This window comes from Corvus moneduloides, chromosome 4 (genome assembly GCF_009650955.1).
Source record: "Corvus moneduloides isolate bCorMon1 chromosome 4, bCorMon1.pri, whole genome shotgun sequence".
Classification (NCBI taxonomy): domain Eukaryota; kingdom Metazoa; phylum Chordata; class Aves; order Passeriformes; family Corvidae; genus Corvus; species Corvus moneduloides.
The window spans coordinates 27169404-27189660 of NC_045479.1; the positions used below are offsets into that span (position 1 = coordinate 27169404).

At 41.8% G+C, this 20257-nt stretch overlaps 1 protein-coding gene and 1 long non-coding RNA gene across 5 annotated transcripts in view; one reads left to right on the forward strand and one right to left on the reverse strand.

Annotated features, from left to right (window-relative positions):
* The window catches only part of CNOT4 (CCR4-NOT transcription complex subunit 4), a 78148-nt gene extending 74666 nt beyond the window's left edge, over positions 1-3482 (reverse strand). For 2 of the 4 annotated variants that reach the window (XM_032106437.1, XM_032106436.1), the window contains exon 1: positions 3107-3481. The gene's annotated coding sequence lies outside the window, so the exon portion shown is untranslated. Of the gene's footprint in view, positions 1-3106 lie in introns of all 4 variants that reach the window. The other 2 variants (XM_032106434.1, XM_032106438.1) reach the window with 2 other exon arrangements.
* A 706-nt stretch (positions 3483-4188) lies between these two features.
* On the forward strand, positions 4189-19913 carry LOC116443489. Its single transcript, XR_004239930.1, has 2 exons — positions 4189-10625; positions 15533-19913. It is a non-coding gene; the product is annotated as an uncharacterized LOC116443489 (long non-coding RNA).
* The last annotated feature ends 344 nt before the right edge of the window (positions 19914-20257 follow it).

A 20257-nucleotide genomic window follows, 5' to 3' on the forward strand; every position in this document is an offset into this window, starting at 1 on the left:
AAGTTAAACATATCACCACAAAACTTACTTGATCTTAGTACTATATGGAAATCACTAGCTTAAACATCAATTCTTCCTTTTGGGCTTTTGGCCTAATAACAGCTAACCAGAAGTCAAAAACATGTATTCTAAATTCTCACTGAGTTTGTATAATCTTGGATACAATTTTTAAATAAGGAAATGATGAAGATTCCTTTTTCAAAGTCATACAAGAAAAATGCCATCTGACAAAACCAAGCACATCAAAGTTTCTGGTGTGACAGAAGAAAACCCAGTTTGATAAAAACATACACCTAACTGATCCAAACAATCTAACACAAAAACACATACATGCTTTTACTTACAGAAGTAATATTCATATTTCCTGCTAGACACTTGCATTGCCCTCCCAGTTTACTCACAGGAAGAACCAGAAGGTCTGAGCAGCAGCTCAAGCCATGCCAAACCATTTGCTGCTGTACTTAATTTTCCCAAGTCTGGAAAGTGTTTACAGCTGTTAAAATGTTAACAAATGTTAACCAATCTCCGAAAGGAATAAATTCATAGACTACTCTCCAAGAAACAAAAGAGGGGGGCCCAGAGGGATGGGGGATCTATTTATCCATAAAGCTCTACCTCCTCACACTGTTTCCATCCAATAAAAAGGTGACTAAGCAGGTAGAAAGACGCACTGAAAAAAAAAAAGCATGAACATCTTTAAAGAGAGAAAGCTTTCAGGACACTGAAGCAAGGTAAGTTATGCAGTCTTTCACATATGCACTTACTCAAGTTAGCTCAGCAATACAGCATAACTGCAAGTAGGACAAGAGGTGGTATGTACAACCTAAGGCACTACTCACCATGTGAAAGTTTAGGAACCCTTGACCCTAGCAGTCTTGCTGAGCAAGTGATTTCCTTTCAGCATGTGTTAAGGCCTATAGATCAGCCTCATCTAACCAGAGCAACCAAGGCCCAAGATGCAATCTGTGATCAGCCGCTTAACAGTTACCTGTGCTTACAGAGCAGTCTATTTGAAATAATCTCATTTATTTCAAAGAGGCAGGTGAAATTCTGAGAAATAGTTGCCAGAGTTAAGCCTTCAGGGCCCATACTTAGGATCTTGGTCAGAGCAATTTTAAAACATTTAACTTACAAAGAATATCCTAACTTTTATGAACAACAGCCATGAAGGAAAACATGTATTTCTACATAAAGATAATTTTTAATTACAATTAAAAAGCCACGTACTTGTCTATCCTCTCTCACCAGCTTTTTTAACACAAGCTTTTTATTTAGTGGGCACTCTAAGGATGTTCTTAAACTTTCTGACGTACCAAGAAACCAGTAGAGCACTATTCCTGACAGACACCACCTTTTCTCTGTAAAGAGAAAAGCTGTTAGGATCCTCCAACACCCATAATTTTAAAAGCTAACGAAGATGCACCTGAAAAAACATGCAAGTCAAAAGAAGACAATTTTTCACTGTACTCCCCCTTTCCAAAACAATCTTTTCCCCTAAAATGAATTTAGTAAGCAATTCAGTCAAGTTCAGCTGCCAAGCATTTCTAAACACTTGCATGTGTTCATCTTGTTTATGAAATGGAAACTCTATCACAGAATTCCAAAAGCCTAAGGTGCAGCACAGCTGAATCCCAGACCACGAGTTAGATCACATTATTACAACTATTACATAGTTAAGAAACTAGCGGTATATTTGACTATTTGTGAGCCATCTGAAGCTAATTCTCCCTCTTGAGTCAAACAGCTCTTTTATTCCCTGCTCTTCATAAGCCTGTATTTTATTTTTTCCCTTTCCTTTTTAAGCAGTGAAAGGGGCTAGAAAAAATTTCATTCTTCTATGTATTCATCTTTCAGTATGAGTGCTCTTCTGTTAGTGCCAGACACCATGTTTACATGAGTATGAAGTCAAAGTACAGGGATGTTAAAGTCAAGACATTTCAAAACTAAACTAAAATACAGACAATTAAAACACAGTGAGTTAGAAACCTGTACAGGCTCAGTAAACATGTGACTGGCCAACATTAACTTCTAAAACTTTTGGAAAGGAGTAAGCCAACATCTGCAGGTCCAGAGTTTCCACAGCTTTAAGCAGCTGATAGGTTTTGCTTACATTAACATATGCTCTTGAGAGAATTGCTTCTCCTGTGAACGACATACTTGGTATTACCACACTGACAGAAGCATACAAGCCACGGACAATTAAACCCTTTCTGGTACGGTAACAAAGCATTTTAAGGTAATTATCTAGTGTATTTTCCCTCCCCTTTATTGTACAGAAGAACGCACCGGCAGCTCACTTTTAAACTGGCAGGTAGAGCTGTAGGACCATCGCTAGATGTAGGATGAGCACCCCTACACACCCTTATCATTTGTTTCTGCTAATGCACAAAATGGAAAGAGCTTCTAGGATTTTGCAAGCAGAAGACAGAAAGTTACATACCGGTTATTTTACTGACAGACAAATCTCAGGAGGTTGCACGGACTGTCCAAAATAACACCAAAATTAAGAGGCTGCCATTCACCATCTGTTTGCCTCTCCCTCAGGAAAAAAGTGCATATCACAAGAAGAAATGGAGCCTAGCTCCGGGGAAGAGGAAGAAGGGGACAGAGGAAATTTCCACGCAAATTCTAAGTGAATCACGCCGCGATGCCCGCGCCTGGCTGCGCCGGCCTGCCCCGGCAGAGGCAAGCGGTTCCGGGGCCACCGTCCCTCCGCCGCCCCGGCCGGTGGCTCGGCCCGGCCCAAGGGCTTCCCCGCGCCGGGGGGGGGGGGGGGGGGGGGGGGGGGACGAGGAGGAATAAATACAGCCTCCTCCGGGCAGCTGCACGGAGGGAGCCCCTTCCCCGGCGCCCCCCGGGCAGGAGGAGCCGCCCGCTCGCCCCCGCACCCTCCCCTCCCGGCCCGGTGCCCTCGGCGCACGGCAGCGGCCCGCGCGTCCCCCCGTCGCCGGGGCTGCACCGGCGGGTGGGCTGCGGCCTGCGCCGTCCCAGCGAAGCCTCGGCGCTCTCGTAGTCAGAGCGGCCCGGCTCCCCCCCGCCTCCTCCTCGCCTCTCCTTCCCTCCCTCCTTCCTTCCCTCCCCGGCCCGGCCTTCAGCTCGCACTCACCCGCCTTCCTCCTGCCTGCCCGGCCCGCGGTGCGTGTGCGCGTCTCTCCCTCTCAGGCTGCCCGGCGCGGCGGGGGCGGCCGGGCGGGTGGGCGAGTGAGTGAGCGTGCGGGAAAGGAGGCGAGGGGAAAAGGAGAAGGGTGGGGAGGGAAGGAGAGAGGCGACGAGGAAAGAGAGAGAGAAGCGGAGGGGAGAAACCCGCAGCGGCGCTCCTAGGGCGGGACGTGCAGCGGCGGCCAGCCGGGTACTCGGGCGGCTGCTCCGACGACCTTTACGCGAGGGACGGGCGATCTCCGAGCTCGGGGCGCTCCGCTGCCAGCCCGGCCACCATCTTACATTGGGGAGACTTGCCCCGGACGCCGCCCCCGCTGCGCGTGCGCTGCCGGCAGTGGGCGGGGAGCGGCGCGGGAGGGGGGACGGGGCGCGACGGCAGCGGCCGCGACGGCGCGGGGCATGACGGGACTTGTAGGCGGCGGCCTGGGCAGCGCGGGAGGAGGTGGAGGCGGCGCCGGAGCACGGTGCCCGGTCCCCGGTCCCCTTCCTTCAGGTCAGGGCTCTGAAGCTCTGCTCCAGGCAAGGCTGTCCCACTGCCCTGCTCCGGGGAGTTCCCGTCCGTTAACTCGCTGCAACTTCAGCCACCTGTTGCTGGACATTAAACCGCGCGGTTTTCAAGCACTGGGTTGGTTTCTTTAAAAATATTTTTTTCCTGTCACTGGTGTTGCTTTGGGATGTATTTCCCCTGCCAGGTCGAAGCGACCCCGTGTACTCCCCGTCGGACCTTGCCGGTTGTCGGCTACAGCGCCAGGGGATGTGCTGTGCTGTGTTCTCCCACGAACACCTGAGGCGGCTGTCACGGCGGCTCGGTCGGGCTGGACGCGGCTCCCGCGCAAGCCGCCACGGGCCGCTCCGTGTCACGGGCCGCTCCGTGTCACGGGCCGCTCCGTCTCACGGCCCGCTCTGTCTCACGGCCCGCTCTGTCTCACGGGCAGCTCTGTCTCACGGCGCGCCCGCCCCTCACCCACCGCGGCAGCGCCACTGTGCCCGGGCGCTGCGCCGGGCCCGGCCGTGCCACCGCCCCAGCCTGCCCGCCAGCCGCGCTCCCCGGGGAGAACCCTCGCGACACCTCCCGCCTCACTCTTCCCTTCTTTCGCTTTATTCTCCCATTTTTTTTCGGTCAGAAAAACTTTTTATTTTGTAGAAGCTCAGAGAAATTATATTGCTTCTGTCTCTTTCTACCACGGACACCCTGGGCCATGGACCTTTTAAATTGCACCCATATCCCTTTCTTTCTCCTGTGATCCCCGATGCCGCACAAAGGATCTCATCGCCTCAGCTAACAGGCAAGAGGGCTTTTATGCGTCGCCTTTATAGCTCTCTTGTGGCTTTCCTGCCCTGGCATCCTTAGCTCTCCAGACAGCCTCATCCTGGATGTTTAATTATCAGTTATCTCTAGTGCACAAACTATTACTACTTTGGCCATGACAATATTCACCTGAAAATTTTACTTACTTCAGGAATTGATAGCAAAGGGAGGTGTTCATCACCGAGTGCACTGGCACAACTATTACATTTAGTGGCATGGATCTTTTCTTCTTTACTTTTGTTTCTTAGTTTGAAGTGTTACACTAGTACAGCTTTGTACAATATGCCTGTTTTACTAGCAGTGGAACTTGTGTTGACGTAGCTTATCTCCTTCCTAAAACAAATTAATGTTACCTTGTGCGTATTAAATTTTAGACTGATATATGTATCTCCCCCACAGGAAAGCTCTATAAATTAACTTTTACTACTTCTTGCTGTAGGCAAGACCCAGGTCTGTATAAAAAGATACGCTATTCTCAGTAGTAGTCTTGACATGTGAACTCAAATGCAATGTTATTCTGAAAACAAAACATAAAATGGAATGTAAACAGCTATATATGTGAGAAATTCCGTGTTTCTCTGCATATATTTTACACTGTAACATATGCTTAATGTATCAATGTAATTAGTATATATTAATCAAATTCAGGTGATTGTATGTATATAACAGTGTATTTCTCAAAAACTTTATTATTTTCATGTTCTCCAATCAACTGATATATAAACTATTAGATTCCAGAAATACCCATTATGTAAGTAACTTACATAAGTAATGTAATTGTTGACACACCTAATACCCAGCAACATTTCCTGTTGAATAAAAGCAAGTACTCTGACTTGGAAAGAAAGGTTAAAAATAATATAACTAAAAGCTGCACTTTTGAGTCAGAATTGAGGCTGCTACTATAAAGTGAATTCTGTGATTTCTTTTAATTCAGAATTAAGGAGTCTTTCCCTTAGTAAAAGTCTGTTCAAATCACTTTGCTGAGACCTGTATGAACACAGATAGCAGCAGCATCCAATAATAATGCAGGAAAAAATCTACATGGCTGAAGATACTCTGGCTGATGTTACCAACGGTTGTCCATAGCCCTGCTTCCACCTCTTCTTTAATCTGGTAAGAATAATTCACTAGGCCATCAGGTGGCCATTTTAAAGTTTTAAGATGCCCTTGCATTAATTATTTTATTACTTTTAAGTAATTGTAATGGCTTTCATAAGGTTACTTAACTGCATTTTGACCGCTTATTTACTTTTGGAAACGTTTGGGTTTCATTTGTTTTGAATGGGTCTGATAACTCAGCAGGATTGTTTCTAAGAAATCATTTTGATGTTTATAAAGAAAAGCTTTTGGAATACATTTTCTTGGAAATAACCAGTGTGTACTAGCTAGAGTAAAAATGTCTATCCGCATGATTTACGTATTGTGATTCAACCCCCAGTTCCCTGAGATTTGTTGCATGCACTGTTGTGCATTGATTCACACCATGTACTGGGAAGTTGTTCTCCCGGGCAATGATCCACAGTCACTGTCCTGTGGAACAAATACAGGAATCTACTAGGATTCTGCAGTTTGGTGTGAAACTAAGCTACTTTCAGGAGTCCTCCAGTGTTAAGCCGCCACCATTTCAAATGGCTGCCAACCCGTTTGGAGGAAACAATGGAGGGTCCTGAGAACGGACTAGAAAGAGACATGACGGTGGTGTACTGATACTGGCAGAAAAGGAGGAGGTGGAGATCGAGTGATTCCATGCTTGGTTGGGAGAAAGAGTAATTATGCTGGGACTTCAGGATGGTAAATGTTGCAAAGCATCTGTATAGACTGCAGTCTGAATATTTAGCAACAAAAAACCAATACAGCAGCACCTCTACATGTGGACTTGCTGCTCACTGGGATTGATAATGGTCTACCAATATGTGCTGGAAATATTTATCACGTGCATATTTCACTGTGCTGGTACTGAGAAAATACTTCCAGATTTGTAAAGTTCATGACCCCAGGCTCTGCTGGCAGCATTGGCTGAATGTAGGTGCCTATATTTCAGACTGAAAATTGGGTTTCATAAATAGAAAAAAAATATTTCTCTCAAGCTTCGACAAAGCCTCATGGATCGCTACAGAAAGTTCACAGATATTATTATAGAATGATATACAATGGTTGATAACAGGCTTTTTAGAAATTCAGCCTTAGTTACTGAAACAGAAATAAGAATATCTCTGCCGACTGCAATGGATGTTATTGATGTGTCCACTCCTTTTGTCATTCTAGGAGGTCCAAACATCTTTCTGCTTCTCTGACTAATGATGCCTTTTACTTGGCAAATGCACTGGAGAAAGGAACTGCATGACTGTTCTGACTAACTGTAGAATAATAAACAAAGGGCTTTGTTGGGAAATTAAGGGCAGGTGGAGGAGCCTTACAAACACTCTGATCGATATCTGCTGCAAGTGGCAGATGTTCACTATGTCTTGTTGGAAATACATGAGATGAGAAGGAGATCTCCATGCTGCTCAGGGAAACAGGATGAGCAAATTGCCCTGCTCTTTCTTAAATGAGAGAATAGAGTGGTGAAAAAATGAATGTATTATAGCTGAAGATATGAGAGAGATGTATATCTTTGTTATGTTTTTGAATTATTAGAGGTAAATGAGAACTTCAGTGGGATGCTTCAGCCAATTTTTTTCATTACAACTTTTGCTTATTCAGCATAACTCTGGCACAGCACCCTTTATCTGGTAAGTGCACCTATCTTTGCAAATGAAAGCAGAAATCACTCCTCTTTTCTGTAAAGGGTGTAGTGGGAACCTCCAGGAAGCTCCCACTATTTGTTAACCTCAGAGTGCACTTGAAGTGGTGATATAACATCTTAATATTCTTCAGAGGACTGGGGTTTTTTCACAATTTACAGCAAATCTTCCTGCATGTTTTTTTTTCCCTTGTCCCAAACTCCTCTGAATCTAGACACTCATGTCCAAGTTAACACAAGTTGTTATAAATACAAGTTGTTATAAGCATCCTTCCAGCTCTTTTTTTGCCTTCTGGCTCCTGTGCTGAAATCCATTCACAGAATCCTTGAACTTCTCTTTCCTATCCTCCTTTTCCTTTTTGAAATATTTTTTATGCATTAAACAACTTGTTAGGCTAAAGTTCTTCATCCTAATGGGGCCTTTGTAGTCAGAGATAAATTGCAATTATTTGTTATTTCTGCACTGAACTCAGTGCCGATGATCATAGGCTTTATACTTTTTTAATCAGTTTTGGAATGTCATTCCCATCTGTTTTTCCAGTTTGGGCTTCCGTAGGAAGTGGTTGTTCTTGGGGAACCCTATAGTATGTAAAAAATTAGAAGCCTCTCTCTCTACATCTCCTTTCTGTAGAAATCACGTGCTGGTCTCGGAATGGGAAGAACGGAAGAAGCTGCTGGGCTAATGAGAGAGATAGTATCCTGCTACTGAACAGTAACAGGACTCGAGTTTGTAGTTTTATGTTCACCTCTGTAGCAATGTTACCTTGAAGTATGTTTCTAAGAGCCGAGAAAAAGTCTTACTGCAAAAGGCAATGGATAAATCTGAAAGATGTGCAGCATTGCATAGAAAGGTACTGAAGTAAATTCAGCTGCAGAAGTGAGAGAGACCATACAGATAAGAAACCCAGAGGGCTGGATTGCTTTGCTCTGTGCATAGTAAAAATGGAGCACAATCTTTGCCCTAAGGTCTCCTGTAACAGACACAGATCAGCATCATGTGCACTAGAAGGGAACAGACTGTAGAGCAATTGGCCTGAATTCAAGAATTTTATATTGCTAAAGGTTTGATTACAAGTGTTTTATAATCTCAGCATTTTGAAATGTCTCATTTTAGTAATTCCTCTCATAAAATGTGAAAGGAAGCTAAAGAATGCTGAACAAATTATAAGCCAAAGTATATCTGCTACTGCCTTTTTTTTTCCCCTGCATTTGCTGTTGCAATAACTATGCCTGCCCCACAATCTGTATTCCTTTTAACTCAGGGGATGCTGCCATGCTGAGTGGCAGGAAGAGCAGCAGCGAGCCCAGAGGCGTAGCAAGTAGTGCAAGGTGGGGACACAAGTTTGAGTTCTTGTTTGTGGAGCACCACGATGACCACAGTCGAGAAGGTGGCACCAAACAGGTGGAAACAGGCTTATGGTTCATACAGTTCGTTTTCCCCTGCCAGTGATGGCATCCAGATATCACCTGGCTTAGAGATGCAGAGCTATGACATAATAGGACATGATAGAAATACTTCTCTCAGCAGCATTTAGACTAACCACCTATCTGGATTTCAAACAGCTTTCTCATAACCTCAGTCTTTGCATTTCAGCTCGGTGGTTTGAAAAAAATATTAGCTTTACAACTCCATATTTGAAGTGACATCATTTGACAGCTGTGGTAAGTCACCTGGGTCCATTACAATAGTGGGGTTCAGCAGTGACTTTCCATGGATCAGTCTTTCATATCTTATCCTATTCTGGCCAGTTAGAAGTCCTGGAGGTCCTGTTCACATCCCTTCAGGTCTTGTAGAAATGCCAGTGTTACTTTGCTTTATGGCAGCAGTGGTCCATTTCTCAGGAATGTCCCTCTCTTGCATTCAGTTTGACCAGCAGTCACAAATAATAATATTTGAGGCAGTGCTATAAATTGGGGCTGAATGTGCTGATACACACAACCCATGAGACAGTATCAGGGGAGGGAAAGAGGTGGTGCTCAACAAAAATGTGTGCATCTGGAGGAACACACACATACGGGAATTGCAAAGGAAGCCATCAGCATTCAGCAAGAGTGGTAACATACTTGATCCAGATAATCTTGTAACAGAAGAGGGCACTCAGGGGCCAGACAGCAAATAAACCTTATCACATTATACAATGAGGGAAAATCATTCAAAAATGGGCAGAATCCTCTCATAAACTGGATGCAGCTCATAGCTGAGGACTGGTGAGCCTGGGTTTCATTCATGAAAAAAAAGAAAGCCCAGCCACTTTAAAACAATCATTACGAATATGCTCAAGACAACTCATCTGAAATACTTGAAGTAACATGCCTGTGTAGACAGGGCTTCATTATGTTACTTATTATTGTTTTCAAGGAGCCATCACCTGCTCTTTAAAGCAAAACATACATTACGAGACAGAATGATTGCTCATTATTGTCATATTCCTTAATTGCTTTCTATATTAGTGCATTCAAAGGAATGTATTTTTCCTCTTCTGCCCTTCTCTTCCTTCATCCAACAGCACTCAGCATTTTCCACAGAGCTCAAAATTGCTCACATTCTTATAAAAATGCCTCAGCCGTATGGGATTTGCTGAGATGAAATAAAAAGTGAATGACTTGAGAAAATGCAATACTTTATCCTGCATATTGATTCCATGGCTGCTGTATAAACAGGAACTGTCTGTTACAAGAACTTCCACTGACTTTTTGTTGTGTTGGAACTCATGTTCCACATAAGCCAGGTGTGACAGGAGCTCACCTGTCAAGAAAGTATGACGTTGCATTAAAGAGTTGGCATGAACTTTGACACTTGTAAATATATTGCGCCAGCCAAGCTCCAGCTGCAACCTTGCAATTTTCCAGACGGATATATTTCCTTTTGCCAAAAGGAATGTGAGCTACTGCAGCTAATTTTATGCTATATAAATAATGCTGATAGAGAGACAAGCCTGAAATTAGATAGGTTAGATAGACAAAATAATAGATTATGTAGGAAAGTCAAAGCATTTATTAATCAGAAATATGAATATGTTCCTTAAGGAGCCACAGGAAACCAGCTGTAATGATGACAAATTAGAGATCCCAGAATAATAAGATCAGTTTTGCATATAGGCAGCACTGTAACTGAGACTCTGTGTGACGCAGATTTGCTTGTTGTACAGAGAAATTTGGCTCTTATATTCTGATAGAGAACATTTCTGCTTCTTAGCCTGTGCTTGACATGCCAACAGAGGGAAGGTTGTGCTGTGTGCCTTGTGCTGCTCTGCCCCCTTTCCCCTTCTGCTCCATCTTTCCTCCAGCACTCTGCACCATGATGGGACCAGGCCAAGAGCCACTACAGGTTGGGAACATATCCAGGGGGAGCAGAGACCAAGCTGGTATCCTGACCATATTTTATGGATTAACCAAGACACCTAAAGAACGGTAGATACTTTTCTATTTTAATATACATTTTCTTATTCTTCCATATGAATTTTAAAATTGTACTATGCTTTCCTCAGCAACATTTTAAAATAATTGGTACATCAGTGTATGAATATGAGAATTTCCTGCTAGCAGGCCAGCCGTGGACTTAAAGCCCTGGGTAGACCCAGTATGTTTTACTCCTAATAATCCAGCATTTGTGGGGCTTTCAGGAATGATAAATTGCCTCATCTTAAATAGGTTATTTTAAACTGTAGCCAGTCAGCCTCTGGTAGGTGCCATATTTTGATAAAGCATATAAATCAGGTGCTGACTTTTATTTTAACCTACTTTCATTTTGTTTTCTCCTCCTTACTTTCTTTGTGTTGGTATCATACTTGGGAAACCAAAATTAATTTTTGCATGGAAAGCTTCAGAATGGATGTGCCCCAAACATTTCCACCAATAGTGTATGGTGTCATGCTTGCCTGAAGTACTTATAATTTGTCGTATGCAAACTTGTTGTATGCTGGGCCTTAAAATGTACTGTGCAGTTGTCAGATTGACAGCAGAAGAAGGTAGGATATGCTCAGTGTTAGTCCATTTCTAGCACTATTTCTCCTGACTAGTACACAAACCAGTGTAATGTCTAAAAGCCACAAAATTTGAAACTTTTAGGTGTTTATATTTGCTTGGGATCCCATGAAAGTAGCATGATTTCCAAAACAATTGAGCATTTGCAACTTCTCCTGAGGTCAATGAAAACTCATCTTCTCTGAAAGACAGTTTCATTCTGCATGTTTCCACACAGGACTTCTATGTTGATTATTAGTCCTACACTGTGGAAAACACTATGTACAATATTATGATACAAAAAAACCAGGGGGACACACACCAGTTTCTACCAAATGTGCCCAGATGCTTCCATGCTTAATCTCTCAGGTGTATTCTGTCGGAAATTTGGAAAAGACTTAAGGGTAAAGCTATGCCTAAACAAAGTAGAAGGTAATGAAAAATTCCTTGAGAGAATAGGGTAGGGAATGTACCATGGAGACAGATGCACAAGGTGATGCCTAACAGTAGGGTCTACCATATACATGTGGACATCTCATTGTCCTTCAGAAGCAACACATTCATTTTACTGGCGTGGTGAGTCATCACTTTCTTCACTCTCCAGCACAGAAGCAGCAGAGTAAGAGCACTAAGATTAGGTGGGTAGCCAGCTACTTCCCATTCCTGTAAAAGACTTGGCCAAAATCAGGGACAAGAGAGAAGTGAGTTGCTGGTTGCTTGCTTCTTCACTCCTGCTCTTTGCAGATAGGAACCTAGACATTGGACTGACTTCCTTCTGTGTAATGTATAGCTTTCCTCATTCTTCTGAGTGTATATACCTTGACTCATCTCAGGCCTACTTCAAAGGCACAGAAGTCAGAGGGAACACTCTCAGACCTTTCGTACTAGAGTGAAGTCATACATTCTCGCCTCAGGACAGGTAAACAGTGAGTTGTCTCAGCTGAGATCTTAGTAAAGACAAGGGAGTTAATTTTTCATCTTCAAGATCTCATTAAAATTCAAGGTTTTTTAAAATTTAGTAATTTAAATGAAAATACCACTATGGATTTTATTTAAAAATAGTTTAAAAGGTACAGTACCTGTTTTTCAAGGTACATCTACTTTCATGCACCAAAAAAAAAAAAAAAAAGCTCAGGTCTCAAAACATTCAAACTGCTGGAAGAATAACCGTGGTTCTGTTGTACTCCTATAAAAAACAGGACCAGGTGGCCTAATGGAGTTTTATTAGGCATTGCTTTCTAAATGTTGACATGACTGAACCATCAAAGCTGTAAAAGGTGCTTATCTAATATTCTGACCAGTGTACTTCCTTAAGAAAACTTAGCTCTGGAGCAGCATTCACCTTTAATTGGTACCTTTCCTCTCAGATAACTTTGGAATTAAGATGATAAATAGAGTCAAATTAGTTTTTCATGGCTCATCTTCATCCTATATAGAGTTTTAAAGTTTAGAGCATGGTATGTCCTCCTTACAGGAGGTCTGCATGTCTCAGTCTGCAGGCCACTGACAACTGCCATGGAGCAGACTGACAGCACAATTACCTGCAAGGTGTGCCCTACTGGGAAAAGGCTGAGCTTCAGCAGTTTGGTCATGTCACAGCATGTGACAAAAGGTTACTAAAGATGTGATTACTCCTGTCCTACCACAGCAGTCCTTGTGTCAACTGGTTCTAGCACAGGCAGCCATGCTAAAATTGAAGAACTTCTTACTAAGCTATCTATGGCTGGCCCCAGTCATGATTTGGATGAGAAAATGTGGGATGTGGGTGGAGAAGCATAATGAGAAAAACATACACTGCCCTGGGTGATACTATAGCTGAGTGTGTACTTACTGTACTGCATTGTATTCTTCCCCTTGATTTTAAATACCAGCAATTAATAACTATCCCCTTAGCGTTGTCCAAGTTTGTGCTTGCACAGTATTTAAAGAGGAGATAAGTTGCTTACAGACAGGGATTCCTAGAAATGAAGTAGGCTGTTAACTCTAGAAGGATACTAGCTCCTCAAAAAGTTCTTTTCACATGTTATGCATTAAGTTTGTGTGAGGCAAGACTTGGAGTTGGATCATTGTTTCATGGAGCCATGAACCGAGAGAAAAGACACAACTTTCAGACAAGAAATCAGTTTATTGAGAGCACTGGGGCTATATGACTCACTGATTTATATGAGTAGGCAAACAAACCAGAAAGTATTGAAAGAATAGCTGTGATCACTGACAATAAAAACATGATTTTGTTCTTGTTGAGATCAGAAAAAACATCCACTCTATGAATTCAGATTGCCTAGGTTTGGAATATCTGTAAAGGAAAAAGGTTATAGCTGGTCAGGTTGACAGAGCTGGTAGTTTGCTTTCACATACAGCTTAAGCTTTCAAGAACTCTCCAAAGTAGTTAACACATAGGTTATATTTTTTTGTGAAAAGAAAGTGAATTTGTATTTGAGTCAAACACATGCTGATGTGTTTGTCAAAACGACTTAATCACTGAGACAGATCACAAGAGAAATATTCTTCACCTCGTGGTCAGATTAGCCTTTTGAATGGCAGGATTTTCTCTGCCCCATTCCCTGGCAGGTTCCAGTTGCATATCTGGTGGAAGTTTAATTATTTTCACAAAATTAAGCGTCCCTAACAAGAGACTGAGAGCACAGAATGCCAAAGACCCCTCCAACCTTTATGGGAGGTAGCAGTTGCATATTAAGCTGGGAGGGAAGAATTCAGCGAGCCTCTCACAACCTGAACAAGTAATCTGAACTCCTCCAGTGAAAGGGAGGCATCAATCTTCCCTGTAATGCTCTTCAGATCTCACCTCAAAACTGACACTAGACTTTCTGAGAAGTTCTGGGGAAACACACTTTGAAACGCATTTACCATCTTTCAATATAAAACAATGTCAAACTAAGACACCCAAAAGGCATAATCAAATCCTCATTAAAACTATGGCCACCTAATTTTTAGGGGTTTCTCGTAGCTTAGTGTCCTTGTGTAGTTATAGTCTAAATATACCTGCAAGCAAACCTTTCCCTCAGCGTTTCAGAATGAGTCAGTACCTCAAGCTTCTCTTGGGCTGGACCTCACCATAACTACTTGTTTCTGCAGACAGACTGCTCATTAAAGAGGACTCAGAGTGATGCATAAGAAAAACAAAATTATATTGTTAACAGGCAGATGCCTAGGAATGCAACTGAGTGATGCACTCTGAGTGTTATTTTCAAGCAAGTATTGATCGTTGTTTGTAAGGAGATAGCACAAGATGGAAAGCTAACCTGAGATTTTAATCATAATTTACTGCTATCTACTTAAAGAGGCCCCTTTTGCGGATATCAGCCATAATGCTGAATGTCCGTCTTGACCTTTGAATTTTTGTTCTTCAAATCAGTATTTCTTGTATGCACACTTTCAATAGGTTATTTACTTCGGAGTGAACTATTCTACCAAGTAAGCTTCATTATAACTCCATCAAACTTAATCTGCAATAGTAGTTGTCCTACCTTGCAGAAAGACTTAAAAGGATTATCATTCCGCCATGCTGGGCATCTACAGACACACACAATTATTTCTGAGAATTTTGTTTTCTTCATTGGTTAGGTCTCATTTTATCTGAGATTCCAGATTAGCTGACCAGGTGTTTTTCAGAGACATTTCAAAGACAGATTTAGCTTTGTCTGATTTAGAATAGGAATGTTCTTGAATGATGAGAGAAATGAATTTTGATTGTCTAGCACCATCTATAAGAAAGGTAGGAGAGTTGTATGTGCCAAGCAGCTCAGAAACCTGCTCATATGACACAGTTTTTTTGCTATTTGACTCTTAAGCACTCAAACAACTGAATGAGCATAAACCATAAACTCCAGCCTTGACTATTCAAGCACATAGTATAGTTTAGTGCTCCAGTGTCTAAGGTGTCACCTTGGTAGGAGTTATTGAACATGTGGTCTCAACAATTGCCCCATTTACTGTGAAGAGCTAATATTGCTTCTCATTATCCTTCTGCAGCAATAGTCATAAGCAAATAAGGCAGGAGGAGACTTTAACAGACATACGACTTCCACTGAAATATTTTGACATCAGAACCAATTAATACAGTTGCTTGTTCCAGAAATTGAATTTGTTCCGTCCATATCCTTTGCATTCTTGCTCCTGAACAAAATTCTTCCTGATTCTCAGAAAAATTAAATGAAACAAAAAAAATGGACTGGAGCAGAAAGCAAATTCTTTCCTATGCTACCTATTTAAACAGGTTGGTTTTTTTTTTTTTCCAAATAAGTTACCTCAGAGCATCAGGACAGGGAAATTATTTCAGTAAGAAATTGTCAGAAGTGCACAAGCTATATTTTGCATACATCTTTTGTCTACAGGATGCTTCTTGTCTTGTGCCCAGAGAACTCCAAAGAAGTGGACAGTGCTGGGAAGATAATGAACAAAATGGCAGCATAATTTGTGAAGGAATTTTACATTGCAGTAGAGATGGCATTGCAAGATACCCTTTTCCTCAGTCTCAATGGTTCCTATATCCATTTCACTCAGTTTGTAAGTATAAAGTAATGATTTATTTCAGTTTAGCTTAATTGACTGCCAAGATGCTTCCTCTCCCATTTTTTGCATTATATCTAGTTACAGAAACCCTCTGCTTTACATTATTAGCACAGAGAGTTTTGTGCAACTTTACACATCTTCAGTGTTGCCCAAGTGAACTCATTACACTTTTGTAGCTTTGCACCTCTTCCAACCCACCCATTCTCTGATGGGAGCCCAAAAGGATCAAAGAAGTGTGTAACTGACTGTAGAATATATTCAACATGCTCTAGAAAGTGCTCAGAGTGAATTACAGGATAAAGCCTGAATTTGTGAAATTGGCAACTTGGAAAAACATCAACTGTCCTGAAATCTGATATGTAAATCCCTGAACAGAATGAATATCAATAAGGCAGTTGATGTGCCAAGGCTTCTATGTACTATATCAAATCTCTCCACTTTGCTTATGCTTTGTTTTTCCAGCATTTCATTGGTTGTAGGTTTCTGCACCTCTTGTTGTCAATCACTAGCAGCTACATCCTTACAGTAATCAGATTACCTTCTGGGCTAATAACTGCCTCATTGCCCTCAGAAACTGAATGGAAAAATTATTACAAAAAAAGAAAGGCTATTCTTCATTCTGGGATGGAGAAGAAAGAGAAACAAGACAGATAGCTTTAAGGGCCCCAAAGTGGGAATTAGGGAAAAAATGACTCAAAATACATCACAGAGCCAAGAACAGCATTTTCATTTTACCTCTGAAGCCTGAACAAGGATCAAGACCCAATTGATAAGCAGGATACTGTTTATTAAGGCATTTATTTCTGGTCAGATGCCTATAGTCAGTAATTGCCCTCACCTACACAGGAAGGGCAGCGCTTGCTGTTGTTCAGCTCATCTCCCCCTGCTCCCTGACCCCCAAGAAAGGTGTTCACATAACTTTAAGAATGTTTAGCTCGTTGTTGCTTTTGACTAGATAAACCACTTACACCAGCTAGCGACAACCTCACACAGTTTCTTTGATGAGCTTAGATACCATGGTGACACTAGAAATATCTAGGATGAAAGACAGAAATTACAAAGTTATTTCCTTGAGAAATGCTGCAGGGAAAGGTCTCAGACTTTTTTCTAAGATGTGATGCCAAGCTAACTATCTCAATGTATAAAGCACACTTTTTTGCAGCAAAGACAGGATTATAGCCAGCTAAGAAGTTTATAGGAAAATTAGCTGGCATAGTAAGAGAATTCAGGACTTTTTACTCTGCCAATTAACATGATGCAAAAATACATTATTTTTCCTGTTCACATGATGGAGCCAGGCTGCAGATCCATTCAATTGTCATTCCAGGCCTGCTGTGAGATGTTATACACATTTTTACAAAACAGTAAGCTGAGATGCACAGAGTTAGTCAAAACAAGAGCTCCAGGAAGTTTTATGGTCTAATCAGTAGCCAGAAATGTTTTTGGCTTTTTGGGAAAGAGGCATATTCCACAATGCAAGGACTGGTCTATTTATGTAGATGCACTTTTACAAGGCAACTTTCTCAGTTTCAGCTGCAATGCAGAAAAGCCTTTTTTCATTTTTCTCCATCATGTGATGGAGATGTGAAGGATGTGATCATAATGACACTGAAGATTAAAGGTAGGAAATTAAGCAGGGCCTCTCAGGCATTTGAACAATACTCTTTTTTTGGCTAATAATTATTCTTCCTGGTAATAATAACATGTAAAGAGAGTAAATTATATCATCATCATTGTTATCTTTGTATCTTGACGTATGATTTGACTATGAACCACTAAATGTAATACTATCAAAATTAAGAATGTTACACCTGTAGTACATCACAAACCACCTACAAGTTACAGTCAAAGAGTAGGTTGCCACTGTGCAGCTCAATTTAATTATTACTGAGAGTTATTTCCACCCATAGAAATGAATGTAGGTCTCTCACCTCACAAGCAGAATTTGCTACCCTACGGGCAATTCGGAACCTCCTCTCCCTGGAATCAAGGGGAATTAATATCCACCCCAGGTATTTAGTGTCAGCCTACCTTTGATACTTCACAGATTTCTGTCTAGTAATTAAGGATGAAAGACATTGGTGTCCCTTCCTGAACCCATCTGTATTGGAGAACTTGCTGAGAGCTATTTTTAGGGAGAGGAATGAGGTATTCTTTCCCTATAGTGACCTGTCAAAAATAGACTACCAAACCAGCCAGTGATCCTGGGTAAACAATGGGAACCTAAATTAAAGGACAGCAAATAAAGCAAGAATAAGCAAGAATTACTATTCATGGACTTCCCTACTCATTAAAGCATGGATGGATGGATGGATGCAGTTATGCCAATAAAAACATGCGCAGAATGTATGGTATGGTGTATCTAGATGCCTCTCTTACTTCATCTGTACTAGGAGCTGAACTGTCACAACTATTTTGCATTAAAATACCACATTGCTGACAGAGAAAGAATATAATAAATGCTGTGCAGCTGGAGCTAAATGTGGTATTTTTTCTTCTGAAGTTCAGAAGCTTCCCAGTGAAGCTGCCCAGTGACCTACCCCTTGCCATCCACTATTTCAGGCTGTCTTTTTTTTTTTCTTGTTGCTATGTGACCCTAGGTCAATTGGCAAGGAGAGGAAAGAATTATCTGGAAACTTAAAATACTAAATGTGCAGTGGTTAGAAAGGATTTTTTCCTTCAACAGAGTTCAAAAAACAGTGGGTGCAATCTGGCTGTATCTGAATGCCAAAAGAAATATGACAGCTCTTAATGCCTGGGAAAGGCTTTTTTTTTTTTAAAAAAAAATTCAATTATTTATTTCTCTCTCTTCTTTAAAAGTTCATGTTTCTTAAGGAAACACAGCTTATGAAATCACACTGTATGCCAAACTTTTTCAGTAACTTTTGAACCTGTTGCAATTTCTGAGTCAATTCCAACCTAATCTGATCGAAGGCTAAAGGGCTCATAAACTTTGTGAAACTTGGGGAATGTATAAAGGAAAAAGATCAAAATTAGAATCACTGTGGAAGGAAAGACTGAAGCAAAACCTCATTACATTTGCTGTGGCCAGATGATCAGCACATGCATCTCCAAGTCTGTCATGATACCTGCCTTTCATAGTTATGGGTCTTGAGGTGGCATGTGGGCAGCATAGGAGCAGAACTATGGCTTTGCAGGGAAGGGTGCACGGGAGAGGATACAGGAATGCTCTGCCCAGGTACCAAGGCTGCTTTAGTTCAGCTGCTTGTGGAATACCCTCACTTATTTTACCTTTTGCCTGGCATTCTTCATTTCCCAGACTAAAATGAACAATTCACTATCATTCTCATCATTATAGGTCTAGTCTGTTCATGGTTAAGACCAGGAAAGGGTAAATCTCAAAGAAATATGGGGCCTTTGACTAAATCAACAAATTAGGCCAAATTAATGAGAATAGATTCATCTGTTGAACTGAGAGAAGCTGTTCTTGACAGGACAGACTTTTTTTTTTCTTTTCTAAAATCTCCATTTCTCTCTCCTCTTCTGATTAATGCTTGTGACACAGTTTCTCTACTTTCTGTCTCTTTTTTTTATAGCTGCCTTGCCAATTCACTCACCCCGGGACCATTACCCCTTCTGCCATCCCATTGTATGGGGGATCTAGAGAAGGAAAGATAGTTATTTTGCCAATTTCCAATAGGTCTAGTTCATTGGACATGGTTTTGCAACCATGAAATACTGTTTTAAAAAAGTTCAAAAGGGTAAACTATTAGAACTAAAAATGAACTCCACTTTTGGTGGAATCTTTTATCCTAAAGGTGATACAGGAAGGAATTTCTGTAAGAAAGTTGATTACTACTGGGACAGAGAATGGTAAATTGATGTCAGACACAGACTACTTCTAATGTACTGGTATTTGTTCCTCAGTTCCAGATATGTAAATGTATAAAAATGTTTTGTTTTCTTTTCTTCATGCCTGGTACTTTTTTTTTCTTTCTTGCACATACTTTGAGTTTAAATGCAGCTTTCTTGATAGGATAACTCCTACCAGAGCTGGTGTTTGTGGGTTTTTTTGTTTATTTTTTCTCCCCTGTACAAGATTATAAACCCTAGTTCACATTCAAAATTATTTATTGACTCTATTTTTTTAAGACTTCAACCAGAAACCAGAGAAGCTGAAGCCATCCTGGTAATATGTTTTTTTCGGTTAAAAAAATAAACTAAAATATTCTAATAAATGTATCTCCTAGTGCAGTGTCTGAATTCGGGTATTTAGCCGTATTCAGTGAAAACGGCTTATGGGGCAGGGCTTGGCTTGGAAGGAAAGACTCCCTTGAACGTGGCGTGGAAAGGGAAAGAAAAAAGGAACGGCACGGAATCGATGTGTTATTTACATCAGAGGAGCGAAGGCGGGAATGCAGAAGCCCGGCGCTCTCCCTTTCCCGCAGCCGCCTCGAGGCACAATGAACCATCAACGTGCAACTACAGCTCCCGTCAGCCCGGGCGCGGGGCTGTCCCTGCCGCTGCCGGAGCCGCTGCCGGAGCCGCTGCCGGAGCCGCTGCCGGAGCCGCTGCCGGAGCCGCTG